The sequence below is a fragment of the Oncorhynchus nerka genome, linkage group LG28, assembly GCF_034236695.1.
Source record: "Oncorhynchus nerka isolate Pitt River linkage group LG28, Oner_Uvic_2.0, whole genome shotgun sequence".
Lineage (NCBI taxonomy): Eukaryota > Metazoa > Chordata > Actinopteri > Salmoniformes > Salmonidae > Oncorhynchus > Oncorhynchus nerka.
Window position 1 is genome coordinate 72,814,659 of NC_088423.1, and position 27,887 is coordinate 72,842,545.

Consider the following 27,887-nt stretch of genomic DNA (forward strand, 5'->3'; position numbering starts at 1 on the left):
TAAAAGGGTTCAGTGCCAGGGTACAGAACAGTACAGAATACTAAAAGGGTTCAGTGCCAGGGTACAGAACAGTACAGAATACTAAAAGTGTTCAGTGCCAGGGTACAGAACAGTACAGAATACTAAAAGGGTTCAGTGCCAGGGTACAGTACAGTACAGAATACTAAAAGGGTTCAGTGCCAGGGTACAGAACAGTACAGAATACTAAAAGGGTTCAGTGCCAGGGTACAGTACAGAATAACAAAAAGGTTCAGTGTCAGGGGAGAGACTAAGGAATTTAATGGGCACCTGCTTCTCTCTTAGAAGAGATTTCACCTCACTAGGACACATGGGATCCAGTAAAGGTTTCTAGCTAACTGAAGCAAACAACCGCTACAGTAGAGCATTCCTTTTAGTAAGGGGACAGGACAGCATGGTTCAGAGAGAGGCCTACACCTTTACGTCACCTAGCAAACAGTCAACACACCAGTGGGCTGGTTGAGGTGAACCCCCTACATGAGTTATTCCAGGCCACCATTCAGCCAGGGTGTCCGTTTGTTTGTGTGAGTGTGTGTTCAGTGTGATTGTCCTGCTCATCTATCTACCCCAGACTGGGGTTAACATGTTAAGCCACAGTGAAGTTGCATGCCACAGGTCAACTAAAATGAACCCTGCCACTGTAATCTCTCTAATGTGAGTTTGGCCTTGCAGTGAACTGCCTACCATGACTGGATTGGCCAGAAGGATGGACGATTCTGCTGCTGCATATATAGCTTGTAGTGTTTTGTAGGTGTGGGTTCTCATTTGTGTGTGTTTGTCTTTGGGCCTATACCTGTTTGTGTGATAATGCATTATCTCATGCCTGGTTAGTTGGAGTCTTTCCTTTATCCAGTTCCCCTGTCTGTTTTTGGGGGTTTGGACAGGAGATAAGGGAGTGTGAAAGTCAGTCCCGCTGACTGTGGGCCTGAGGCTGTGCTGGATACAGAGAGAGGCCAGCCGTATGACTGTCAGACGCTCAGTCAGGCACTGAATCATTTAACAGTCAGCTGCTACCCTTAGTCTAACTGCACCTCTATTGGTTATAAAAACCTCTATCACTGTGAAACACGGCCCTGTTTGGTAAGTCATGGACGCCACTGTGTGTGTACACGTTGTGTTTTTCATAGCCTTGGCTGTTCCGTGGTACACAGGAACCAGTTTCTCTGCCCTTGGATGAATGTTTCATGGAGCGCTAATGATATCAGAGCAACCTAGATAGAGCGTGGCAGAGATGGAACGCAGTGCTGCGCCGGCCCCAGCCACAGCTACCCACAATGCTCTATGGCTCCCATGAGCCCTCTGCGAGGTCAGGCTGTTGTGAGGAGAGTTTGGTGCTAGATCAAGAACAAGCATTTCTCTCTCTCACGTGGACCTCCAGTGCACAGCTAGTGGTACTCAGTACTGCTCCTCTCAGCCCACACCGTCTCCCAGCGCCTTGTTTACTTCATGAATAATCAGGAAGTTGTTCAGAACCTTTCCTGAGAACCAGCAGCAGGAAGGAAGATCTGTTATTCTGTATTGTCGTTTTGTTTATTTATTTTCTAGATGTTTAGTTTCTAAGTTGAAACCCCCTGTGAACCATTTAGTCATTTTTGGCAGTGTCAGTGAAGTTCTGTGTTGGTATGATAACAATTTGATGGGAAGACTCAAAGTGGCTCTTAAACAAACACATTTACACAAAGTCAAACGCTTAAAATTAGTCTGTTTAGAGCTCAACATTTTAACGCTTGACAAGTAAAAACAATCACCCACAAATCACAATATTGATGATTCAATGTTTTGCACACTGTTCTCACAATTTCTGCAGAGCTCATCGGAGTGGAATTGGATTGCGTTGACGGCCACAATCAAACCGTGTAGCGTCGTGTGCACATTTTGTTGATATTCCTTGCTAGTTTGTGTTATTTGCCCAATTTATAGCAAATTTTTGGTCACGAACATGGTTTGTACGGTCATGAAAAGTAATGTGTGAATCACATGCTTGTGGGCCCGAGGAGCGCGAGAGAGACATTGTAGCCGCAGGTAGCCTATAATAATGATGGCAACTAGCTTGGCTAGGTAACTATTTAGCTATTAGCATGTTTTGATGTCACGTCCAATGTCCTAAAAATAAGTTTCACCGGCACTCCCACAAATGGCCGCCGCGCAATTGATGAACAGGGAGTGTTAATAAACCAATGCTGCATACAATCTGACACCGTGGGAGAGCTGGAATTTCCTTCTTCATCATTGGCCATGTAATTCATACAACATAAAAAATATTATACAGTGCTCAAAAAAATAAAGGGAACACTAAAATAACACATCCCAGATCTGAATGAATGAAATATTCTTATTAAATACTTTTTTCTTTACATAGTTGAATGTGCTGACTACAAAATCACACACATTGTCAATGGAAATCAAATTTATCAACCCATGGAGGTCTGGATTTGGAGTCACACTCAAAATTAAAGTGGAAAACAACACTACAGGCTGATCCAACTTTGATGTAATGTCCTTAAAACAAGTCAAAATGAGGCTCAGTAGTGTGTGTGTGGCCTCCACGTGCCTGTATGACCTCCCTACAACGCCTGGGCATGCTCCTGATGAGGTGGCGGATGGTCTCCTGAGGGATCTCCTCCCAGACCTGGACTAAAGCATCCGCCAACTCCTGGACAGTCTGTGGTGCAACGTGGCATTGGTGGATGGAGTGAGACATGATATCCCAGATGTGCTCAATGCCTTCCTCTTGCAGGAACTGCTGACACACTCCAGCCGCATGAGGTCTAGCATTGTCTTGCATTAGGAGGAACCCAGGGCCAACCGCACCAGCATATGGTCTCACAAGGGGTCTGAGGATCTCATCTCGGTACCTAATGGCAGTCAGGCTACCTCTGGCGAGCACATGGAGGGCTGTGCGGCCCCCCAAAGAAATTCCACCCCACACCATGACTGACCCACCGCCAAACCGGTCATGCTGGAGCATGTTGCAGGCAGCAGAACGTTCTCCACGGCGTCTCCAGACTGTCACGTCTGTCACGTGCTCAGTGTGAACCTGCTTTCATCTGTGAAGAGCACAGGGCGCAGTGGCGAATTTGCCAATCTTGGTGTTCTCTGGCAAATGCCAAACATCCTGCGCGGTGTTGGGCTGTAAGCACAACCCCCACCTGTGGACGTCGGGCCCTCATACCATGGAGTCTGTTTCTGACCGTTTGAGCAGACACCTGCACATTTGTGGCCTGCTGGAGGTCATTTTGCAGGGCTCTGGCAGTGCTCCTCCTGCTCCTCCTTGCACAAAGGCGGAGGTAGCGGTCCTGCTGCTGGGTTGTTGCCCTCCTACAGCCTCCTCCACGTCTCCTGATGTACTGGCCTGTCTCCTGGTAGCACCTCCATGCTCTGGACACTACGCTGACAGACACAGCAAGCCTCAACTCTCCCACCCATCCCTGGGAGGGTGCAGACACCCATGGGCCCTTTGAGACCTCTGACAGTCTCCTGAAATCCTGGAGGATTGTCACTGCTACATTGGATTAGAGTTGCAGCAGTCTGAGAGCCTCTCTCTCTCGTAGAGTTGCAGTCTGAGGTTATCCCAGCTGGCAGCAACTGAGTGCAGGCAAGCTGGCCGTGTGGTGGGGTTGGTTTGGGTCTCTGGTACCCAGCGGCCCAGCACTTATCCCTGGTTTGAGCACCAAGTCCTAGGGTGTATGGGTGTCTGATCCCACCCCACTGACGCTGTTGAAGGATGACGTGCCCCTGCCTCTGCTCCATCGATGACACCAAGGTCAAATAGATAAATCTGAACAGTGTAATTGCGTCTGCTCTTTATCAGTGCAGTTTGTCTAAAGGCCAGTGATCCATGAGACCTGGGAGTCATGGGAACGATGGTGTGGAGGGAGACAGAGGTGGTGGTGCAGCTCATGCTACTATCCTGCACCATGTAAAGATCACATTTTTACAAAAAAATAACATTTTGCACCAGGTTTTTGTGTGAACCGAGTCATCAACATTGCACTGACAACTATCATCATAGTAGTTTTAATTCTTACTGCTCTTCAGGTAAGGCTTCCCTGTAAAACCCTCTATAGTAATAGTTAAGATATTTTCTCCAGCTTGCCGTGTTCATCCTTGTGAACGAACTGTGGCTGTGACCAGGCCACCCCGTGGTCGATGCAAAAGGCACTGGCTCTAGTTATGAGGAGGAAATGGCTCAAATGATGAGGCCGTATTGATTTGTTATATTGTCCATTTAATAATCAGCTGGCTGCTGCGAATGTCACTGCAAGCACAGGAGCTGTAGTCACAGCCCAGGGACTCGAGTCTCTAGCCAAACGCCTTCCAGCTGTCATGAGCCGGTTCGTCCCCTTCTTTGCTATAGCGGCTGTCAACTAGAGGTCGACGGATTAATCGGAATGGCCGATTTTAATTGGGGCCGATTTCAAGTTTTCATAACAGTCGGAAATCTGTATTTTTGTGAGCAGTTTATTTTTTATACCTTTTATTTAACTAGGAAAGTCAGTTAAGAACACATTCTTACTTTCAATGATGGCCTAGGAACGGTGGGTTAACTGCCTTGTTCAGGGGCAGAACGACAGATTTTCACCTTGTCAGCTCGGGGGATCCAATCTTGCAAACTTACAGTTAACTAGTCCAACGCAGTAACGACCTGCCTCTCTCTCGTTGCACTCCACAAGGAGACTGCCTGTTACACGAATGCAGTAAGCCAAGGTAAGTTGCTAGTTAGCAAACTTATCTTCTAAAAAACAATCATAATCACTAGTTAACTACACATGGTTGATGATATGACTAGATATTATCTAGCGTGTCCTGCGTTGCATATAATCTGACTGAGCATACAAGTATCTGACTGAGCGATGGTAGGCAAGAAGCAGGCCCGTAAACATTCATTCAAACAGCACTTTAGTGCGTTTTGCAAGCAGCTCTTCGTTGTGCGTCAAGCATTGCGCTGTTTATGATTTAAGGCTATCAACTCCCGAGATGAGGCTGGTGTAACTGAAGTGAAATGGCTAGCTAATTAGCGAGCGCTAATAGCATTTCAAACGTCCCTCGCTCTGAGCCTTCTAGTAGTTGTTCCCCTTGCTCTTTATGGGTAACGCTGCTTCAATGGTGGCTGTTGTCGTTGTGTTGCTGGTTTGAGCCCAGGTAGGAGCAAGGAGAGGGACGGAAGCTATACATCCAATAGTCAAAGGTTAATGAAATACAAATGGTATAGAGGGAAATAGTCCTATAATAACTACAACCTAAACTTCTTACCTGGGAATATTGAAGACTCATGTTAAAAGGAACCACCAGCTTTCATATGTTCTCATGTTCTGGGCAAGGAACTTAAACGTTAGCTTTCTTACATGGCACATATTGCACTTTTACTTTCTTCTTCAACACTTTGTTTTTGCATTATTTAAACAAATTGAACATGTTTCATTATTTACTTGAGGCTAAATTGATTTTATTGGTGTATTATATTAAGTTAAAGTAAGTGTTCATTCAGTATTGTTGTAATTGTCATTATTACAAATAAAAAATTGTCCGATTTAATCGCTATCGGCTTTTTTGGTCCTCCAATAATCTGTATCGGCGTTGAAAAATCATAATCGGTCAACCTCTACTCTCAACTGTATCAACATCCCCTTCATGAGGCAGAGAGCTGAACTACGGCATCCCAGTGACCAATGAGACCTGGTTAGGAGAGTCAGTCACCGCTGCCAAGTCAGGCATCATGCAGGCGGTGGAGTCCACGATTGGCATGGCTGTGCCAGCTATGGCTGTGCCCCATGTGGTAATGAAAACACCTGGGGAAGAAAGCCTTTCCAGTCCTATACGTCTATGCTTGGTGTTTGCCACTCCTCTGTGCTGTGCCCTGTTCTCACAGATGAGTTCTATGGCAGTGAGCAGCCTGGAGCCAGATCTTCAGGAGAGGATACGACAGAGCAGTCCTTACATGTCTACCGTCTTCTTCAACAAAGGCTTTAGGACCACACAATAACACGCACACCACAGACCAGCCCCCTCTGCTGGCTGGACCCCTCTTGTGCCATCGCTGCAACTCCCGTACGGACTCGAGAGGCAAAGATCAAGAGCCGTGCATCCTCCAAAACACAACCCAGCCAAGCCGCATTGCTTCTTGACACAGTGCCTGCTTAACCTGGCGCACCAATGTGTCGGAGGAGACACACTACATCTGGCGACTGTGTCAGCGTGCATTACACCCGGCCAGCCACAGGAGTAGCTAGTGTGCGATGGGACAAGAACATCCCTGCCAGCCAAACCCTTCCCTAACCCGGACGACGCTGGTCCAATAGTGCGCTGGTCTACCGGTCGCGGCTGGCTATGCCAGCCTGGACTCAAACCAGGATCTCTAGTGGCACAGCTAGCACTGCGATGCAGTGCCTTAGACCACTGCGCCACTCGGGAGGCCCAGGGTTTTGTTTTTCATTGCAAAACATTTTGCTACAGTGTGCCCTAATGAACATTACCCAGTTGACTAGCACAGCGTACTTACACACACACACTGTCCCACCAGATAACCTTATCAACCCCTCTTATCTTAGTGCACCGGGTAACCCTGTGTGTTTTTGTAATCCTTTTGTGTTACCAAGAAAACCTTTTAGATGCAATGCCACTGGACAGTCCTAACTGATTTCAGTAAGCACATTCCTAGTACTGTTGATGAGGATGATATGCCAGAAAGCTTTATGTATGACAGAATCTAGGCCTAATGTTTCAGTCCCATATCAAGACCTTGTGTCTTAGAATGTTGGGCCAGTAACTGAAAGGTCGCTGTTTCAAATCACCGGGCTGAATAGGTGAAAACATCTGCCAATGTGCCATTGAGCAAGGCACATAACCCTAATTGCTTCTGTAAATTGTTCTGGATGAAAGTGTCTGGGTGTGCCAGGGGGAATAACAAGCAGTAAATCTAACCTCAGCTTATCTCTGGAGGGCTGCTGCTCCTGGGTGGGTACATAGGTGCTCTCCTTCCTCTTTCTCTCTCCCTCTCTCTGGATTCTCTCTAATTCCTCTCTCTCATTCCTCACTCACTCACTCTCCCTCTCTGTCCTTCCCACCCTGACTTTCTCTCTCTACACACACTCTCACATAACATCCCGGGCTGCGGGTGATATTAATAGTGTGCTGAGTCCCTGAGAAGCTCAGGAAGAATTACCTCTCCTATCCAGGCTCCCCTCACATATTTCACCTGGTCGGCTGTGACAGATAGGGCAGGTTGGAGAGGCCCACCACAGGGCTGACTGACTGACGGAAGACCAGGGGCAGGTGGGAGAAGATGTATATGGTAGATGCTAAGGGATTCCATTGGCAGACAATGAGAAGCTAGTTTTGAGGCATTTCAGTCCACATGTAGCCTAATCATCACACAATTCGGTGAGAGGAGAGGCTCAGGCTATATGTTGAGGCTGACCCCACCGGGCAGTCACATGTTCCTGTCTGATCTCCAATCATTGTGACAGGGTGGACGGCCCATCACTTCAGCTTTAAAGGAGAACTGCCAGCCAGGGAGATTGTGTAGGACAGACGGGCACACACAGCGGGAAGTAGGGTGACAGTTTGGTCAGTGTCTGTAACAGGAATAACAAGGTGTGTGTTGCGTCAGTGGCTGTGTCCCCAAATGTCAGTGCTCCTCAGGCCTCAGGGCAGACTCATGGGGGGGGTGTGATGAACAGATAATGGAGGATTAGTGAGGCTGCATTGCAGGGGCATTATGGAAAGGTGACAGCGGTCTGTCTGTAAGCACATCATGGCCAATGAAATCAAACACTTCTGTATTTGTAAGGAAATGATCCTGTACCTTGCTTGTCAACTGTTTAAGTACAGTGTGGATTACAAATTGGTTGTAGTGAATCAAAAGATATACAGCAATGTGTGTTCCTCTCTAGATGTATAGACAGCCACTTCAGTGATGTAATCAGTAAGTGACTCATTTTTTGTTGGCTGGAGGGCAGTGGCCCATGTGAGAGTCATGTCTGACGAATGGAATGTCTCTAGGATTGTTGGGAAGGAGCCTTTAGTGAACAGAACAATTCAGTCTTCTGGGAAGTGACTAGGTCATATGCAGCTCATGTGGTGCTAGGTCGCCCTTTCAGAATTTGAGAGCAGGAGCATGAGGAGGGAATGCAACAAACCCGCTGTATGCTCATACAGTCTTTACTTATACCACGTTTGAGAGGCAGGCATTATTATTATCCCTATGGGAATCCTTCAGTGTAGTGATTAGCCTGTTCAGTGAAGTGAGTTTGGAGTCCACTCTTATCACAGGGTGGGGCCCTCAGTATAGAGGTCTGGGTGGGACTTATTTCTTCATCCCGCCTGCACCCGCAGCTTTTCATACCTGTAGCCGCCCCCTCCCGCCGTTTCTGTCCGACTCCCACCCAGCCGCAGTCCTGCAATGTTATTTTAGGCATAGGTTATTTGACGCAGATCGCTTGCATGCCATGGTCCAGCAATTTTGCGCGCTGTAGGCAATATCAAAATGCACAAAAATAACCCACGAAATAAATTACATTTCCAGAGATTCTCACATTCTCCATTTTATGTTAGGCTATCAATATTACTGGGTTATATCAGCCAATAGGTTAGACATAGTTTGAAGAGTGCAGAGTAGGACAGAGAGCGGACACTTGCACTTTCTATTGAGCTACGTTTACCCGTGTGCTTTGCTAGGGGGGAAATGACATCCAGTGTGGTATGGGTCAGATTGACTCGCACGTTTAAACGAACTAAAGACAAAGAATCAAGTAAGAACAGCCCAACTTTATTTTGTCTTGTCAGACCTTTCAGAATGAAGAAATACAATAACACTTGATTTCAAAAACTATATTTAAGAACTAGTTGTTAAACATGTTTCCTTTCTCACAAACAAGCAGAGATCTTGTTATAAAAGTGCAACTAGAACCAGTCAAAACAAAATATTGTACTTTTTCTATTTAACCTTTTTATTTAACTAGGCAAGTCAGTTAGGAACATTCTTATTTACAATGAGGGCCGATGCTGGGCCAATTGTGCTCCGCCCTATGGGACTCCCAATACTGGCCGGTTGTGATACAGCCTGGAATCGAACCAGGGTCTGTAGTGACTCCTCTAGCACTGAGATGCAGTGCCTTAGACCGCTGCGCCACTCAGACACTTGTTTATTTTGGACGTGTGCAAATATCTATACAGATGAAAGCTTCCGGGTCAAATTGACCAACATCATGTTTGTATACAAAATCTACACAGACATTCCAGAACACATCAACGTGTCCACATTTTGAAGTTAGGTTCATGACCCTAAATGAGGAAAAGTCATTTAATTTCATGGAGAAAAAGAGGTTAACTAGTATTTTAGACAACTCAAAAGTGGAATTTGGTCAAATATACACGCAACAGAATAGGTTTAATAGCCTACCTTTTTTAGGAGCGGGAAGATTTTCTGACATAGACCAATATGGGTCATCAATATTTTTATTTTGAGGCAGTGTAGTAAACTATAGGCTAATTAGATTAAGAAGTTCATTTCCTTGGCAAGAGAACTGCCCCTTCCTTCTCCGCCCATGGATAGCCTACAGGCTACTCTATTAAATTGAGACCAAACGCGCACCTGATCTCACTCATATGGCTACTGAACTTGAAGCAGCAAGAATGATGACAGCTGACACTTGCACTTTCTCTTGAGCTACGTTTTGCATATAGGATATAGCCTACCTTTTTAAAGGAGCATGACTATTTGCAGGCAGAGACAAATGGCTAATCAATACATATTGAAAATGAAAAGGTGCAACGCCGACTCGCCATGGTATTCGCTCGTTGCGCTCTTCCTTTTCAAATCATTTTTTCAAAATTGCTTTTCAACTCACGTTGGTTGAGCTCCCTCCACTTATTTCCATTATCAATATTTATTTACAGACACTAGTCCACTATCGCCTAATCCAATTTCAGTAAACTTTCTTGAAAGATAACTGCCCCTTGATTCTCCGCCCATTTATAGGCAGGCTACTCTATTTCATTGAGTCATATATTGTAGGCTATTGAACTTGCACGCCCATCTAGGAGAGAAGAGGTGGGCTATTGAACTTGCACGCCCATCTAGGAGAGAGGTGGGCTATTGAACTTGCACGCCCATCTAGGAGAGAAGAGGTAGGCTATTGAACTTGAATCAGCGAATTCTGAGATTGTGGGTGAATAATGCAACACAGAGGTGCTGTTAATACAATAGGTAGGCTAACGCATACAAAGCAGAAAGACGACCGTTTCCAAATCATCTGCGGGACCCTCAAAACAATTTTCAGCCCGCTTCCGCTTGCAGCATGAAAAACGTTGACTGTGCCACAGTGATCCCTGTTGGGACCTGCAGCCCTCTACCGTCCTCCGCCCTGTATAATGTGTGGTTTGAAATGGCACACTGCCTGTACCGCTGCATGTTCCAGCCTGTTGGTTTTAAATCAGCCATGCTCAACCTGAAGTAGTTGGCTGGCAGTGGATCCATGCAAAGAGAAATATTTGAGGGACATGTTTTTTTAGATGAATCCCACTTCATTGTTCATAGTGTTTAATGCTCCTCTCTTGTAGTAGGCTAGTAAAGCACACCCACTCTGACAAGTTGACAGTAGTCAGCAGTGGTTTGATCTGTAGAGTTGATCTGCTGTCCTCCTACTATGTTAAGACAAGCATGCCTATAGGCTCAGTTTACTGTATTAAAAATTTGAATCATTCTCGCTTCCCTGATCAATCTGATTTGAGGATTATGTAAGTAAATAAATTGTTTAATTCCTTCCAATGGCCTAGTATTTTGCCATTGGCAGCGTATTTTGCCATTGGCCGCATGTGTGCCACATTATAATAAAGGTCAGCCTGAAATATTAGAACAAGTAGATCGTAATCTGATTTATCAGCTTGATCTATCACCAGTAGCCTATAGCCTGAACACAGCCTTGGATAGCTATCAGACACCATGTGAGAGATGCAATGTTGATGAACTGCAGTGACCCAAATCTGTCCCATGTAGTAAGGGCTGTAGAATCAGACTTGACTGTCTGATTAACTATATGATCAACCCTCTGTCTGTAGAGTTTGGTACTGGAAATTGTCATAAATATAGTTTTTGTTTACCTGAACAGTGAATGAACGGTCCGTTTTTAGGTCTAGTTGTGTCCCCTGGAGTAGTAGGTAATTATTTGAATAATGTATAAACTCAATAGGGACTATTTAGAAGTCTCTTATACACCTAGTTTTCACTTTCTGTAAGAGGCAGATGGTGTCAGCATTATTTTTAGCATTACTTTGAGCACTATTTCCATTATATAAAGACCTGCCGGTCACATCACCTCTATACTCCTGGAGTGCTGACAAAAGCTGAGGTGTTAGAATATACTTTGGGATGTGGTGCTAGCGCCAGACAGTTTTATGGAGGAGGTGACTGGTCGCTTGTTTTTATTCTATATTCAAATGCCTTCTCTGATCAGATTCTACATCATGAAACTTTAAGCACTTTCTGTTCCCTTCTGACTGCGATATACAGATTGTTCTCCAGAGCTCAGGATTACACAAACTCTGTCTATGAATAATACAGAGATGTATTCCATTCAGTGACAAGGAGAGGGAAGAATGGCTATATTTGATATGGGAGAACACTGCACTCTGATGGGCTGGGGAGCAGTAAGCCGTCTCCAGTGTTCGGGTTGCAATTAATCAGGATGTTTAAAGCGTGAGCTGAGTGGCTATGGAGCTCTGAGCTCTAAATAATATGATCAACCCACAGACATTTGGGTGTTTGATGTTTCATTGAGGTGCGTTTGGGACGTTGGTAGTATATTAGAGGAATTAATGCCATCTTGAATTGAGAGAAGATCATTTCCTGTCAGAAGTCAGATCCTTCACAGCCGCCCTGCAGACTCCACTGTTAATGAGTTTTTAAATAGAGGTTTATCATCTTGCCCCACTTGAACTCACAACATCATGAACATCAGGCTTGAAACAAATGCATCGGTCATTTGTATTTATGTTCCCATCACTGTTCCAGATTGTATCAGCTGTGGACTGATTCCTCCCTCCAATCTCTTCTGTTGTGTTTGTGAAGTTCAAAATGACATTTCTGCTGGTTAAGGGTGTCCCTGCAGCAACGTCTTTCTCCATATCCCCCTCTCCCTCTCTGCCCCATAAATGTTTGCGCCCACTGATGTGCAGCATGTCACGATAATGTCTTTGGTTAGTGTTTCTCTCAAAGGCGATGGTTAAGCACAGAGACTCCATGTTTGTCCCATCTGTCTGTCATCTCAGGGAAGTGGAGCTGAAAGGGACTGGTACTGACGAGGCTCGATATGGTAAGCTTCAGGAGTTATTCTAACTGCTGAACCCTAGCTCAGAGCCTGCTGCGCTATTTAAAGATCATATTCTGTCCCCCACATCCACATAGAGACTGGGATAAACATCTCTCTACTTGGACCTGCAGCAGGATTGGAGTGGTTCAATTGATTCTGGAGTTGAACAGGGTTCCATTTAGCCACAGATGTGTGAAAACACAACACTGCTTTTAGCTCAAATTCTCTGTAGGATTCTCTCTCACCTCTGCTTTACAACGTCTATCTGTCTGATCTGATATGGAATCCACGAATAGCCTGAGTGTACAAAACATTAGGAACACCTTCCTAATATTGCATTGCACCCCCCTTTGCCCTTAGAACAGCCTCGTCGGTGCATGGACTATAAGGTGTCAAGCGTTCCATAGGGAGTCCATTTTCTTGCAGAAACAGACTAAACCGCACGAATGCGCGGCCATCCCTTTTTCAGTCAGCTGTTCATTCCCCAAAAAATAACACGTACAATTCTACGGATACGACTGTTATTTTAATTTCATGATGATGTTCATCCGTAACAGTCGGTTACACAGTTGTGCCAGCCCTACTCATCTGTAATGAAATAACTGCTATGAAAGTTACAATCTCCAGCCCTGTTTCAGGCAGCATCTGATTGCTGTGGCTCACTGAAGCCGAGAGAAATAGAGCGCATCCACTTTTTAAATAGTCTGACGGATCATTTCACACCAGCCTCCCCCGGCACCTGAGTTTCAGAAAGGAAGCAGCCTAGATAGAACTGTTGTTTTTGTTGGTGTACCAGGACTATAGTATTTACCGGAACCCATCTCCACCCACACTTCCAACAAGTCTGACTGCGACTGGAGAAAGGAGGGGATGTACTGTAACTCACTGACACGTGAAAAGGAGGTGTAGGTAGAGAGAACATGAAAGGAAAGATGTTACTAGTATTGCGGTTGGTCATGTTGCTGGTGATATGCTTGTGTAGAGAAAGGCCTTGTGTTTGGCTAACCTCCTTAAGAGGGTTTAATGAGTAAGTGGCTGCTAGAGGTCAGGGAGACATGCTGATCTACACACCCACAGACTGGTTAGTTGGGAGAAACAGGTGAGGCTGGTTGGTGGGACTTTGATAAACTCAGAGGACCTTGACCATGTTTTTCCATGGCAACAGGATCCATTAGAGCCATTCCCTATCAACAGCAGGGAGGATCAGAGCAGAATTTAACCAGAGTGTATCCTGCCAGCCCAGAAGTTAAGCCAGGAGAGAACACAAATACTTGCTCACAACACACACACTCATCACAAGCTGCTGTGCTGGAAAGTTCCATGCAGTGTGACTTGCTGGGCACCACACCTGCTGGGTGTCAGTGGAGGCGGAGTAACCACCTGTCTCTGGCTGTCTCAGGGTAGACAATCCCCCTCGCCTGCCTGGCACATGCATATGCCAGCCAGCCAGCGATACTGCTCAGGTGAGGAGTTGTGTAATATGTGGATCTGTTCCGTCCCTGATAGCGTTCCTCCAGTGTGGTGATTTACTTCGCCTGACATTATAGGGGACATTACTGGGATCATCTTGCTCTCTCCTCCTTTCATTCCCTAACACACTCCCTTCCCCCCTCACCATCACCATGGCCCCCCCTACTCCCCCTCCTAGTGCAGAGATTTGCTGCATTAACTACAGTCATATGACTATGAAGTCATGTTGCTGGAAATAGTTTTTCTTATTATAATACATTTGTGGCTTTTCAGTTGATTTAAAAATAAATTCTGTCTGGCAAGATGCATGATAATACTCCTACAGGCATAATTACATTGTATAAGAATTTCTCCTATTTCATAGAGACAGAAGGCATGAGGATGCATTCATTTTAGTGGGATTATTATAGTTGAATGTCCTGAGTACATCATAATTAGATTGTTTTAGGTTCCAGTAACTGACAAGGAGCCTGCTGTACAGTGTGTGATGATTGAGGGAGGGAGGGTTGTCTATACCCTGTGGTTCTACTGAGCAGTGGCACTGAATGACTGACACAATGGGGAGGCTGCCCAGTCTGACAGCCAGACTGCGCTCAAGAAGGTGTATTACTGTGTTGATAATGTAGTCCTCGGGAAACCAAACAACTTAAATATAGCAATGGGGTAATTTCAGTCATTCACAGTCACTGCACTTCATCACATCTCTATCAGTATCTCCCCTGCCTGCCTGCTTGTCAAATAGAAACAGATCAATTTTCCTGCTCCACAATGTAACACTGATAGTCTGACTTTTACCAGCAGAATGCTTCAGTATAGTTGTAGATATAGCCTAGCTGTTTCCCCTGGCCCTTTATTTGAGATGTTGTAACAGTCATTGTCAGTTCATGCACAGACCTGCTACAGCATTCTGTGGCCATAGATGTAGATCCATGGCCTATGCACGGTTTTGAGAGGAACAGCCCTAACCTATGGGAGTAAAATCTTTCCTGGAAGTAGAGGGTTGACTCATCTCTCACCCCCTCCTGGCACCCCTCTGCTCTGCAGCCCCCACCCCTTCTCTCCCAGTATTCAGTATGCCTGTGTGCTCTGTCTGGTTGCTGAGGCTGGCAGTAAAGGCTCTCTACACACACAGCTGTCCTCTTTTCTGCCATTACCACTCTAAAAATAATGCTCCATATTTTAGAAAATGAAAGTCCAAAAAGCTGGCTAATTTTGTGCAGCCATGCTCTGGTGGCCGTCCGTCTGCTGTCTGCTTGGGTGCGTGCTGAGTAGGGAATCTGGAGGCCAATACCTGGCTGTACTGTAGGGCATGTTCTACCAGTGGTGCACAGTGCTGAAGAAAGGCATCCTATAGAGTATAGAACATTGTATCTACAGTGGTACAGGTCACATAGTCGACATTCTGCAGTCAACTCTCCAGTGCATTCTCTCCTGAATAGATTAGACAAGGGGCATAATAAGGAAGACCTGTAAAGTGAAATCTTCCTGACTGAAATTAAATACACCTGTCCCTGTGCCACTGCTTGTTTGATTGCACTGTGGAGTGTGTCTCCGGTTGGTGTGCCAAGGTTAAGTGTTGTGTGGTAATTGAGTGTGTTCTCCCAGTGGGGTCTGGTGGAGGTGGCTGTCTGTCTAATGGCTGGCTGAGTCACTCACTAACAGACATTTGCATAATGCTTTGCTCTCTGAAGGGTCTCAGAGAGAGCCAACCGCTTCACCTGTCTAACATCACCGTCTCATTTTGGACTGTGTATTGTCTGTCCTTATTTGAGCGAGCGTTTTTGGCACAACGTCAGTTAGGCTGAACTCTGTGTGGATGGTAGTTATTGGTCTAGTTAAGTAGTTTTCTAAGTGCTGGACTGAAAGGAAATGAAAGCAACCTCAGGCTGCTCCATCTGACAGCACTTTATGGACGTACATGTGTTTAACTCTCTTCCCCCATACATTCTGTTGTCTCAAGTACCACTATCATAAGACAGGCTGCATCTTCTTGCACTAAGCAGTAATGCTGACCCCATTTAGTCGACTGCTCGATTGTTTGATCGTTAGGCTGTTGGTCGACCAAGATTTCTTTACTCGAACAGTTGCAAAAACATTTATTTTTCATGCTGTACATGACTCCTGTCTGATTTGCGCCTGTCTGAGTGGACAAATCCATTGTGGAGGCCGTGGGGATGGAACAGTCCTTCACTCTAAGACGTGCTACTGAAATAGTATATGGTTAAGGACAATAGTGCAATACTATTAATAATAAGATTATTTTATAACATGCGCTTTCTCCCGCGTTTGACACTGGTTGTATCAGTACGCTGTTGAATTGGTGCCTTTTTCCTAGACCCTGTTGCTATGTGCATAACAGCAAAGTTAACCTTCTATTGGTGTTGAGAACAATGCTGTGGAGGCAGCAGCGGAGTTAGGAGATGAGAAAACAGCCCTTGCCTTAATTGATTAAGAAAAGTGAGGAGCGAGGTCTATAATCAACCGTCTAACTGTTAAATGTGCCTGACTTTTTTATAAATCATCCATATACAGTACCAGTCAAAGGTTTGGACACACCTACTCACTCAAGGGTTTTTCTTTATTTGTACTATTTTCTACATTGTAGAATAATAGTAAGACAAACTCTGAAATAACACATGGAATCATGTAGTAACCAAAAAAGTGTTAAATCAAAATATATTTTAGATTCATCAAAGTAGCCACCCTTTGCCATGATGACAGCTTTGCAGAGGAATTCACCTGGAATTCATTTCAATTAACAGGTGTGCCTTCTTAATAGTAAATTTTTGGAATATCTTTCCTCCTTAATGCGTTTGAGCCAATAAGTTGTGTTGTGAAAAGGTATGGGTGGTATACAGAAGATAGCCCTATTTGGTAAAAGACCAAGTCCATATTAAGGCAAGAAAGCTCAAATAAGCCAAGAGAAACAACAGTCGATTACTTTAAGACATGGTCAGTCAATCTGGAAAATGTCAATAACGGTAAGTTTCTTAAAGTGCAGTCGCAAAAACCATCAAGCACTATTGATGAAACTGGCTCTCATGAGGACCGCCACAGGAAAGGAAGACCCAGAGTTACAGAGGATAAGTCCATTAGTTACCCAAATAAATGCTTCAGAGTTCAAGTAACAATCATCTCTACATCAACTGTTCAGAGGAGACTGCGTGAATCAGGCTTCATGGTCGAATTTCTGCAAAGACACCACTACTAAAGGACACCAATAAGAAGAGACTTGCTTGGGCCCAGAAACACGAGCAATGGACATTAGACCGGTGGAAATCTGTCCTTTTGGTCTGATGAGTCCTAATAAGAGATTTTTGGTTCCAACTGGCGTGTCTTTGTGAGACGCAGAGTAGGTGGACGGAGGATCTCCGCATTTGTGGTTCCCGAAACATGGAGGAGGAGGTGTGATGGTGTGGGGGTGCTTTGCTCGTGACACTGTCTGTGATTTGTTTAGAATTCAAGGCACACTTAACCAGCATGGCTGCCACAGCATTCTGCAGTGATACTCCATCCCATCTGGTTTGCGCTTATTGGGACTATAATTTGTTTTTCTACAGGGAAAGAACCCAACTCACCTCCAGGCTGTGTAAGGGCTATTTGACCAAGAAAGCGAGTGATTGAGTCCTGCATCAGATGACCTGGCCTCCACAATCAACCGACCTGAGATGGTTTGGGATGAGTTGGACCGCAGAGTGAAGGAAAAGCAGACAACAAGTGCTCAGCATAAGTGGGAACTCCTTCAAGACTGTTGTGAAAGCATTCCAGGTGAAGCTGGTTGAGAGAATGCCAAGAGTGTGCAAAGCGGTCAACAAGGCAAAGGGTGGCTACTTTGAAGAAACTAAAAATGTTTTGGTTATTAGGATATCTACGGAAATAATAAGACAGATCCTGCTTCTATGCCTGTGAGTGTTTGTTTAATAGCCTACTGATTCCGTGAGCACCAAGCCTCCATGAGCACCAAGCCTCCATGAGCACCAACCACAATATGTCGGTTACATTTTTGAATCTTTGCTATGCTCAAGGCTTTACACTTTTATTTTCTCATTAGAACAGCCTCTGGTATTACTTATTAATTCAGTGCTAACACTGTTCCAAATTGTCAGAAATTATATTTATAATAATAACCACCTTTTTCTTGAGCTCATTATTATTATTATTATTATTATCATTATAATAATAAGTAATGTAATTCTCATTAGTAGGCTTAGTATAGCAGACTTGTAGAACCACCATCGAGCTGTAGGCCTAAAAGCGCACCCTTTTTAATCTTAATACCGCAACTTACTTAGGCCCATATTTCAATACTCTTTTATATAGGTGACTGTATCATTCATTCATTTCATCACACAGCATACGAGTCATTCATGATTTGAAATGCGATCAAGCATTTTAGTTTTAAAATAAAACAAATCAATAGTTAGCGTAAACAATAAATAAACCGTTCCATTTCTAGCAATTGCATTCACAAATGCATGTGTTTTTAGTCTCTGCTGTAATAAAGGCTTTACAAAAAAATAACAATAACGCTAACATACACTCTGGTACGCTTATCATTTATTTAGTGTTTACCTTGTTCCAAACAGTCAGAAAGCTATAGTCATCTAACAGCACCTGTTTGGCACACATAATATGCATGCAGGACTTGCTCCTTACCTTCTGTTTCTTTATTCGCAGTATTTTCCACAACTAGTCAAATTTATTCCACCCATCTGACTTCTCCTTTACCTCCTGAGCAACCAGTAAACATGACCCCATTTCAAGTGTGTCACGTCTTCTGCATCCATTTTATTGTTACATGTGTTCGGAGTTTATAATAATTTATTGATGTGATTATGATATGCTATAGCTCAGGCCTTATTGGTCATGTGCATGCGATGCATACATGTGTCATGTAAAGAGAGCAAAGGTTGAGAGAATAGGGAATGTTTTTCCTAAACAAATTAGGAATTTCCATAACTTTACAGTCAGAAATGGATGTAATTACGTTCCAACTTTAACACGGACAACACGATAAACAATAATGTTCTGTGGTGTTCGCTGCAGCAGCGAGGAGACAACGGGTGCTAGTCACTTGCTGTAATGTAACAGTGCAGTAAGTCTGAGCCTGGCACAATCAAGTCAATTGCAGTCAGACTTCATTATTTCATCACACAGTGGGCTTAAAGAATGAGACCTAATGTATCACTAGCCTCTTTAAACAATGCCACTTAATATAATGTTTACATACCCTACATTACTCATCTCATATGTATATACTAGAGGTCGACCGATTATGATTTTTCAACGCCGATATACCGATTTATTGGAGGACCAAAAAAGCAGATACCGATTAATCGGGCAATTTTTTTAAAATTTTTTTTTATTTGTAATAATGACAATTACAACAATACTGAATGAACACTTATTTTAACTTAATATAAAACATAAATAAAATCAATTTAGCCTCAAATAAATAATGAAACATGTTCAATTTGGTTTAAACAATGCAAAAACAAAGTGTTGAAGAAGAAAGTAAAAGTGCAATATGTGCCATGTAAGAAAGCTAACGTTTAAGTTCCTTGCTCAGAACATGAGAACATATGAAATCTGGTGGTTCCTTTTAACACGAGACTTCAATATTCCCAGGTAAGAAGTTTTTAGGTTAAAGTTATTATAGGACTATTTCTCTACCATTTGTATTTCATTAACTTTTGACTATTGGATGTTCTTGTAGGCACTTTAGTATTGCCAGTGTAACAGTATAGCTTCCGTCCCTCTCCTCCCTGGGCTCGAACCAGGAACACATAGACAACAGCCTCACTTGAAGCATCGTTACCCATCGCTCCACAAAAGCCGCTTGCAGCGCAAGGGGAATATTTACTCCAAATCTAAAAACGAGTGACGTTTGAAACAGTATTAGCGCACACCCAGCTAACTAGCTAGCCATTTCACATTGGTTACACCAGCCATTAGGCTGATAGGCTTGAAGTCATAAACAGTGCTGTGCTTGCAAAGAGCTGCTGGCAAAACGCACGAAAGTGCTGTTTGAATGAATGATTACAGGCCTGCTGCTGCTCAGTCAGACTGCTCTATCAAATCAGACTTAATTATAACATAATAACACACATAAATACAAGCCTTTGGTCATTAATATAATCGAATCCGGAAACTATCATTTTGAGAAAAAAAAAGTTTATTATTTCAGTGAAATACGGAACCGTTCTGTATTTTATCTAACGGGTGGCATCCCTAAGTCTAAATATTCCTGTTACATTGCACAACCCTCAATGTTATGTCATAATTACGTATGATTCTGGCAAATTAGTTCGCAAAGAGCCAGGCAGCCCAAACTGTTGCATATACCCTGACTCTGCGTGCAATGAACGCAAGAGAAATGACACAATTTCACCTGGTTAATATTGCCTGCTAAACTGGATCAGTAGTTTTAACTTTTGTTTTTTATAAGATAAGTTTAATGCTAGCTAGCAATTTACCTTGGCTTCTACTACATTCGCGTAACAGGCAGGTGCAATGGTTAGAGCGTTGGACTAGTGCTGTTGCAAGATTGGAACCCCTGAGCTGACAAGGTGAAAATCTGTCGTTCTGCCCCTGAACAAGGCAGTTAACTCACAGTTCCTAGGCAGTCATTGAAATTAAGAATGTGTTCTTAACTGACTTGCCTAGTTAAATAAAAGGTATAAAATAAATAAAAAATAATAATCGGAAATCGGCGCCCAAAAATACCGATTTCCGATTGTTATAACTTGAAATCGGCCCTAATTAATCGGCCATTCCGATTAATCGGTCGACCTCTAGTATATACTGTACTCGATACCTTCTACTGCATCTTGCCTATGCCGTTCTGTACCATCACTCATTCATAACTCTATGTACATATTCTTCATCCCTTTACACTTGTGTGTGTATAAGGTAGTTGTTGTGAAATTGTTAGGTTAGATTACTCGTTGGTTATTACTGCATTGTCGGAACTAGAAGCACAAGCATTTTGCTACACTCTCATTAACATCTGCTAACCATGTGTGTGAGACAAATAAAAAATAGTTTGATTTGATCACTGCGTATAGTTGATTTGATTAAAATACATAGGATGTGTCTATATATAGAAAAATACACATTTTTAAATTGTGAAATTTGGTTGAAAGAACAGACCCGGTCGACAGATTTTTTTTGGGGTGGGTACAGCCCTACTAAACAGGAACTAAGACTGTCTTAGGGTGTGGTTTAGGGGAAGTGGTTATGAGTGGTATGAGTCAAGTGAGTTTCTATGACAAAAACAAACATTCCTGAAATTTGTTGGTTGGCAATATTGTGTGACTCACTGACTGTGTGAATGTCAACAGATTAGTCTATACATTTTCTTTGACCGGCCAAGTTAGTAGTCACAATATAAGCTTTTTCAGTTTTATATACATGTGGATTCTTTCTTCCCTTACACTTCTGTTTCCAGCGTTGTGTGTGTGTGTGAGTCACGTCGTCCTCTCCTGACTGGGTTAGTGTTGTGTAACCAACCATGTGTCCACTAACACCCCAGCAGCCCGGAGGGGAGTCTTAATCAGAGAGCTGCTCTGAGCAGGGATGCCCACGTCAATTACAGCTGTCATTTGTTACCCAGTGAGGGCTGTTGTTGTGAAGTGCTGTAGCTGTGATTAACCTGAGATGGCCCTCTGTTCCTTATTAGTTTTGGATGTACTGAGGGGAAATGGTCAGTATTTTAAAAATGTTTTGCCTTGTTCTCAGTGTTTACAAATCCAAAGAGAAATATGACTAGATACATTTTCACTGTCCAATCGTTGCAGTCTCAATGGGTTACTTTTATTGACTAACGATACATGTTGTCAAAATGTGAGATTGTGAGATTTTCTCTGTTCCCCATGTCATTATTGGGAAATACAATGTGTTGCCTTTCATTTAACTAGGCAAGTCAGTTAAGGACAAATTCTTATTTACAATGACTGCCTACACTGGCCAAACCCGGACAACGCTGGGCCAATTGTGAGCTGCCCTATGGGACTCCCCAATCACGGACGGTTGTAATTAGGGTTGCAGAGTCTGAAACTTTACGTTAAATTTCCGTACATTTTCCAAAGGAAGTTAAGCCCTGGAATTTTACTTGAATTGCTCATAAAAGTTAGCAGTGAAGTTTTTTTGTGGGATACACAAGGCGAATCTAGGTTTTGTGGCATATTTTGGTTAAACAATCCCCAATTCAATGGAATTGCAACCCTCTGCATGCACAGTGCATTCTTCCATCACATGTACAGCTGATTCTCAAGATCTTGCACACTCATGAGATGCTATTGAGCCCACATTACTACACTGTCTGAGCCCAGGACTACATGTTTTCTGCTAAGTTTTGATTACAATACTGGTTGGGGTGAATATATTTTATATGACATAAACGTCCCTTTTTTTGGCACCCTGTCTTTCAAAGATAATTTGTTAAAATTAAAATAGCTTCACAGATATTCATTGTAAAGGGTTTAAACACTGTTTCGCACTGTTTCGCATGCTTGTTCAATGAACCATAATGAATGAACATGCACCTGTGGAGCGGTTGTTAAGACAATAACAGCTTACAGACGGTAGGAAATTAAGGTTACAGTTATGAAAACTTAGGACACTAAAGAGGCCTTTCTACTGACTCTGGAAAAACACCAAAAGAAAGATGCCCAGGGTCCCTGCTCATCTGCGTTTATGTGCCTTAGGCATGCTGGCCCCCCAATGGTGGAACAAACTCCCTCACGACGCCAGGACAGCGGAGTCAATCACCACCTTCCGGAGACACCTGAAACCCCACCTCTTTAAGGAATACCTAGGATAGGATAAAGTAATCCCTCTCACCCCCCCCCTGAAAAGATTTAGATGCACTACTGTTCCACTGGAGGTCATAAGGTGAATGCACCAATTTGTAAGTCGCTCTGGATAAGAGCGTCTGCTAAATGACTTAAATGTAAATGTAAATGTAATGCTGCAAGGAGGCATGAGGACTACAGATGTGGCCAGTTCAATAAATTGCTATGTCCGTACTGTGACACGCCTAAAACAGCGCTACTGGGAGACAGGATGGACAGCTGATCGTCCTCGCAGTGGCAGACCACGTGCAACAACACCTGCACAGGATCGGTACATCCGAACATCACACCTGCGGGACAGGTACAGGATGGCAACAACAACTGCCTGAGTTACACCAGGAACGCAGAATCCCTCCATCAGTGCTCAGACTTTCCGCAATAGACTGAGAGGCTGTACTGAGGGCTTGTAGGCCTGTTGTAAGGCAGGTCCTCACCAGACATCACCGGCAACAATGTCGCCTATGGGCACAAACCCACCATCGCTGAACCAGACAGGACTGGCAAAAAGTGCTCTTCACTGACAAGTCGTGGTTTTGTCTCACCAGGGGTGATTGTCGGATTTGCGTTTATTGTGGAAGGAATGAGTGTTACACCGAGGCCTGTACTCTGGAGCGAGATCGATTTGGAGGTGGAGGGTCCGTCATGGTCTGGGGCGGTGTTTCACAGCATCATCGGACTGAGCTTGTTGTCATAGCAGGCAATCTCAACGCTGTGCGTTACAGGGAAGACATCCTCCTCCCTCATGTGGTACGCTTCCTGTAGGCTCATCCTGACATGACCCTCCAGCATGACAATGCCACCAGCCATACTGCTCATTTTGTTTGTGATTTCATGCAAGACAGGAATGTCAGTGTGCCCTGGCCAGCGAAGAGCCCAGATCTCAATCCCATTGAGCGCGTCTGGGACCTGTTGGATCGGAGGGTGGAGGCTAGCCCCCCCCCCCGCTGAAATGTCCGGGAACTTGCAGGTGCCTTGGTGGAAGAGTGGGGTACCATCTCACAGCAAATCTGGTGCAGTCCATGAGGAGGAGATGGACTGCAGTACTTTTTGCAGCTGGTGGCCACACCAGATACTGACTGTTAATTTGCCCCCCCTTTTGTTCAGGGACACATTATTCCATTTCTGTTAGTCACATGTCTGTGGAACTTGTTCAGTTTGTCTTGTTGAATCTCATGTTCATACAAATATTTACACATGTTATGTTTGCTGAAAATAAACGCAGTTGACACTGAGAGGATGTTTCTTTTTTTTTGCTGAGTTGACATGATTTTTTAACTAGTAAATAGTAGCATACAGCAAAGTGTGTTTAAATAATTTATAACTTGTTAACCATTTCTGATAGATCGTTTTTGCTACCATGTTGGTTTTAACTTGCTTGAGCCTGATAACTGAGTATTAATTCGCCTGTTTCCATACATGTTTCATTTTAAAACATTTATCTTATAAAGGAGTTGTTTTAATCTAACTGCTTAAATATTTATCTGTACATGAAATTGTATTAGGCTTTTTTTTACTTTAATCATTTTTACTTTAATCATACTTTAACCTCATAGTCCGACCAAACCCGTATGCGGTAGCGTAACTACAGCCTCAAGCTCATTAGCATAACGCAACGTTAGCGATTTCTAAAAATCGCAAATGAAATGAAATAGATATGCCTGTTCTCAAGCTTATCCTTTTCTTAACAATCCTGTCGTCTCAGATTTTCAAAATATGCTTTAGAACCAGAGAAAATCACTAATTTGTGTAAGAGTGGTGTTAGCTAGCTTAGCATTAGCGTTAGCATTTAGCACGCAACATATTCACAAAAACCAGCCAAGGAATCAAATAAAATAATTTACCTTTGAAGAACTTCAGATGTTTCAATGAGGAGACTCTGTTACATAGCAGATGTCCAGTTTTTCCTGAAAGATTCTTGTGTAGGACACATCGTTCCCTTTTGTTACTATGCATATGGCTACCGAAACTAACCGAAAATTCAGTCACCTACATGTCGAACTTTTTTCCGAATTAACTCCATAATATCGACTGAAACATGGAAAACGTTGTTTGAATCAATCCTGAAGGTGGTTTGTCATATTTCTCTCCATTGAAAGCACCGTCCTTGTAGCCTGGTTTGTTCTGAGATTTGAATGGAAAAATACCGGGACCTGACTTTTGCGCACAGATTGCCACGCAGACACCAAGCGGGACACCTGGTAAATGTAGTCCCTTATGGTCAATCTTCCAATGATATGCCTACAAATACGTCACAATGCTGCAAAGACCTTGGGGAAACAAGAGAAAGAGTCCGTTCATTCCTGTCGCATTCACAGCCATATAAGGCGATCATGGAAAACGTAGCCTCAGAAATCCTGTGCATTTCCTGGTCGGTCATACATCTTGGTTTTGCCCGAAGCATTTGTTCTAAGGGACTCACAGTGAAAATCTTTGCATTTCTGGAAACGTAAGACTGTCTTCTTTCCAAAACGATCAATTCCAAGCATATTCGAGCATCTTTTCGTGACAAAATATTGCGCTTAAAACGGGCACGTCTTTTTATCCAAAAATGAAATACTGCCCCTAGAGTCTTAACAGGTTAATCATTTGGACAAGTGCGTCAAGTTCCCTCAGCGCTCACAACAAGCAACGTCTGACAAAAATCACTTATTTTCAAGGTGAAAAGGATTAATCAGACACCATCGATAGCAACAGTTCATGGTCCTCCTGGAATCATTTTCTTTTTTTGTTTTATTCAATGGAGGAACGTAGTCAGAGAAATGCTGATGAATGTCTTCCTCGAGCTGTGTATGCAACTGGTTCACCTCTGATGCTCGCAGGCAATGTGTATTGGAAGAGATTTCTGAATGTTCTTTGCCCAGCATACACCCCTCCAACCAGACATGCTTTATCTACTCAATTGCTGGATGCAAAGTTCAAGTGAAGGTCAAGCAAATCATAAAGAAAGCAGACTGTATTGCAATCATCATCTCTGATGGGTGGTCGAATGTTTGTGGGCAAGGAATAATTAACATCTCCACCCCTCAACCAGTATTCTACAAGAGCACAGACACAAGGGACCACAGACACACCGGTCTCTACATTGCAGATGAGCTGAAGGCAGTCATCAATGACCTTGGACCACAGAAGGTATTTGCACTGGTGACCGACAATGCTGCGAACATGACGGTTGCTTGGTCTAAAGTGGAGGGCTCCTACCCTCCTATCACACACATTGGCTGTGCTGCTCATGCATTGAATCTGCTCCTCAAGGACATCATGGCACTGAAAACAATGGATACACTCTACAAGAGAGCCAAGGAAATGGTTAGGTATGTGAAGGGTCTTCAAGTTATAGCAGCAACCTAAATTTGTTTGTCATCCAGGCAAATTTTTGCCTTTTTGAGCCTGACAACAAGCCATCCTCAACAAGGTTGGAACGTGACAGTGTAGATGATGCCTCAGTCTGATGTTCAAGAGGTGGACATTGAGGAGGTCCAGGGAGAAGACATGGAAGCCTGAGAGGAAGACAACCAAAGCTTTAGTTTCTAGACTATCATTTTACATATGTGTTTGGGAGATGCAATGGATCATTCAATATTCCCTTTATTTTGTTGTTCAGTGAAATCATCTCGAAGATTTAACTAATTTAATTAAAGTTCAAGTCGTAACTAAATAGTTTTTTCTATTGAAAGGATTTAATCATTTGCAATTGTCTACTTATGACAAGGTGAAAGTTTTGTTTGTCTCCATATGATATGGTAAATATATCCAATGTAATAAACATCTACATTTAAATTAAATGTAAATTAATTTGCATATATTCCCGTTAATTCCCAGACATTACTGTTAATTCCCATGGAAAGTTTCCACCTCTGAATATTCCCCAAAGTGTGCAACCCTAGTTGTGATGCAGCCTGGATTTGAACCAGGGTGTCTGTAGTGACGCCTCTAGCACTGAGATGCAGTAACTTCGACCACGGCGCCACCCGGGAGCTCAAATACAATCCTTTTATGCATTCACTTCATTTGTTGATAGTCATCTTCATGGACTCAGACAGATGTAACCTACGAGTCTGTTCCATTTCATATCCTATTCACATGGATTAAGAGCCAGGATATTAATATTATGAATCATGACTCTTTCTGAATAATGGTTGATGAAACGGAGCAATAATGTCTGAATGTGCGATGTGTATTTTTTTTTTTTTAAGAAATCAACCTGGCTAGATTTTATGATTCAGTTCTGTCGTCACATTCCACGATTGGCTTGCGAGACTGTCAGCCTGCAGTGGTGTATTTGATCTGCGCATGTACCAGCATCGCAAGACTCACTCTTATGTTTATGCGTGAGTGAAGTATGCATCTTTGAAATAGTTTTCACATACAAACTTTATATGTCTGAAACTTCCCCAAAATAACATGGTCGCTGTGAGAGAGTTTATTTTGATTGGGGATTTTGTGCATTTATCAAAATCCCATCATGTAACTTGATTTTCATGTGTCAACAAGATTATTAGAGAAATCGTTCTTCTTGCAAAGCATATAAACGTTTTAAAATAAAACTATTATATTAATGTGACTTCACAATAGTTGTGTTTTTTCGTGCATATTGTGTGGCTGACCATAACACCAGCCACACTATACGATAAAGGCGAGAACTTTGTCAGAGCCTACGACACATACATATGAAAACCAGTAGATAGTGCTGATGACATCACCCACGTATTCCTATGGAAAACTCCTAATGGCGCGGGAAGTATTTGAATTTGAAATGCACCAGGGGGCTGAATGGCACCAAAACATTGCTAAGGATCATGTTGAAAGTGGCCATAACAGGCATCATGGACGACGTAGTCATTTTCATCCTGCTTGAGAGAGTCGACCTTAATGTCTATGGCATGATGGCGCGAGCCTCCTCATAGCCTGCCAGCCCGTGATTGGTCTGTGTCAACATGGGGTCCTGTGTGATGACAAAATTTTGTCAGAATGGATTACTATTTAATAAATCTCGATTTGTTTTGAAATAATTTGTATGGGATCGAACTTAATCATAATAAACTCATTTTAGAGCCCAAAACACTCCAGACCGGACACTGGGGGGCTGCTATGTCTGCACGTAGTGGCACTTAATCGGCAGACCTAGACCCTGTCACACTGAACGAGCCAAGACGTCCGACAATCATTTGCAACCTAAGAATTTGCTTCAATGCCCTAGCTGGCCCGAGAGGTTTCCTTGCCCCCTGTTAGCTCGGAA

General features: G+C 43.4%; 1 protein-coding gene and 1 pseudogene across 2 annotated transcripts in view; both read left to right on the forward strand.

Moving 5' to 3' along the window:
* Positions 1-27,887, forward strand: part of LOC115113653 (disintegrin and metalloproteinase domain-containing protein 10-like) — an 85,071-nt gene that overhangs the window by 25,914 nt on the left and 31,270 nt on the right. The gene's annotated exons all lie outside the window — the stretch shown is intronic.
* Positions 1,300-6,174, forward strand: LOC115112835 (sideroflexin-3-like; annotated as a pseudogene).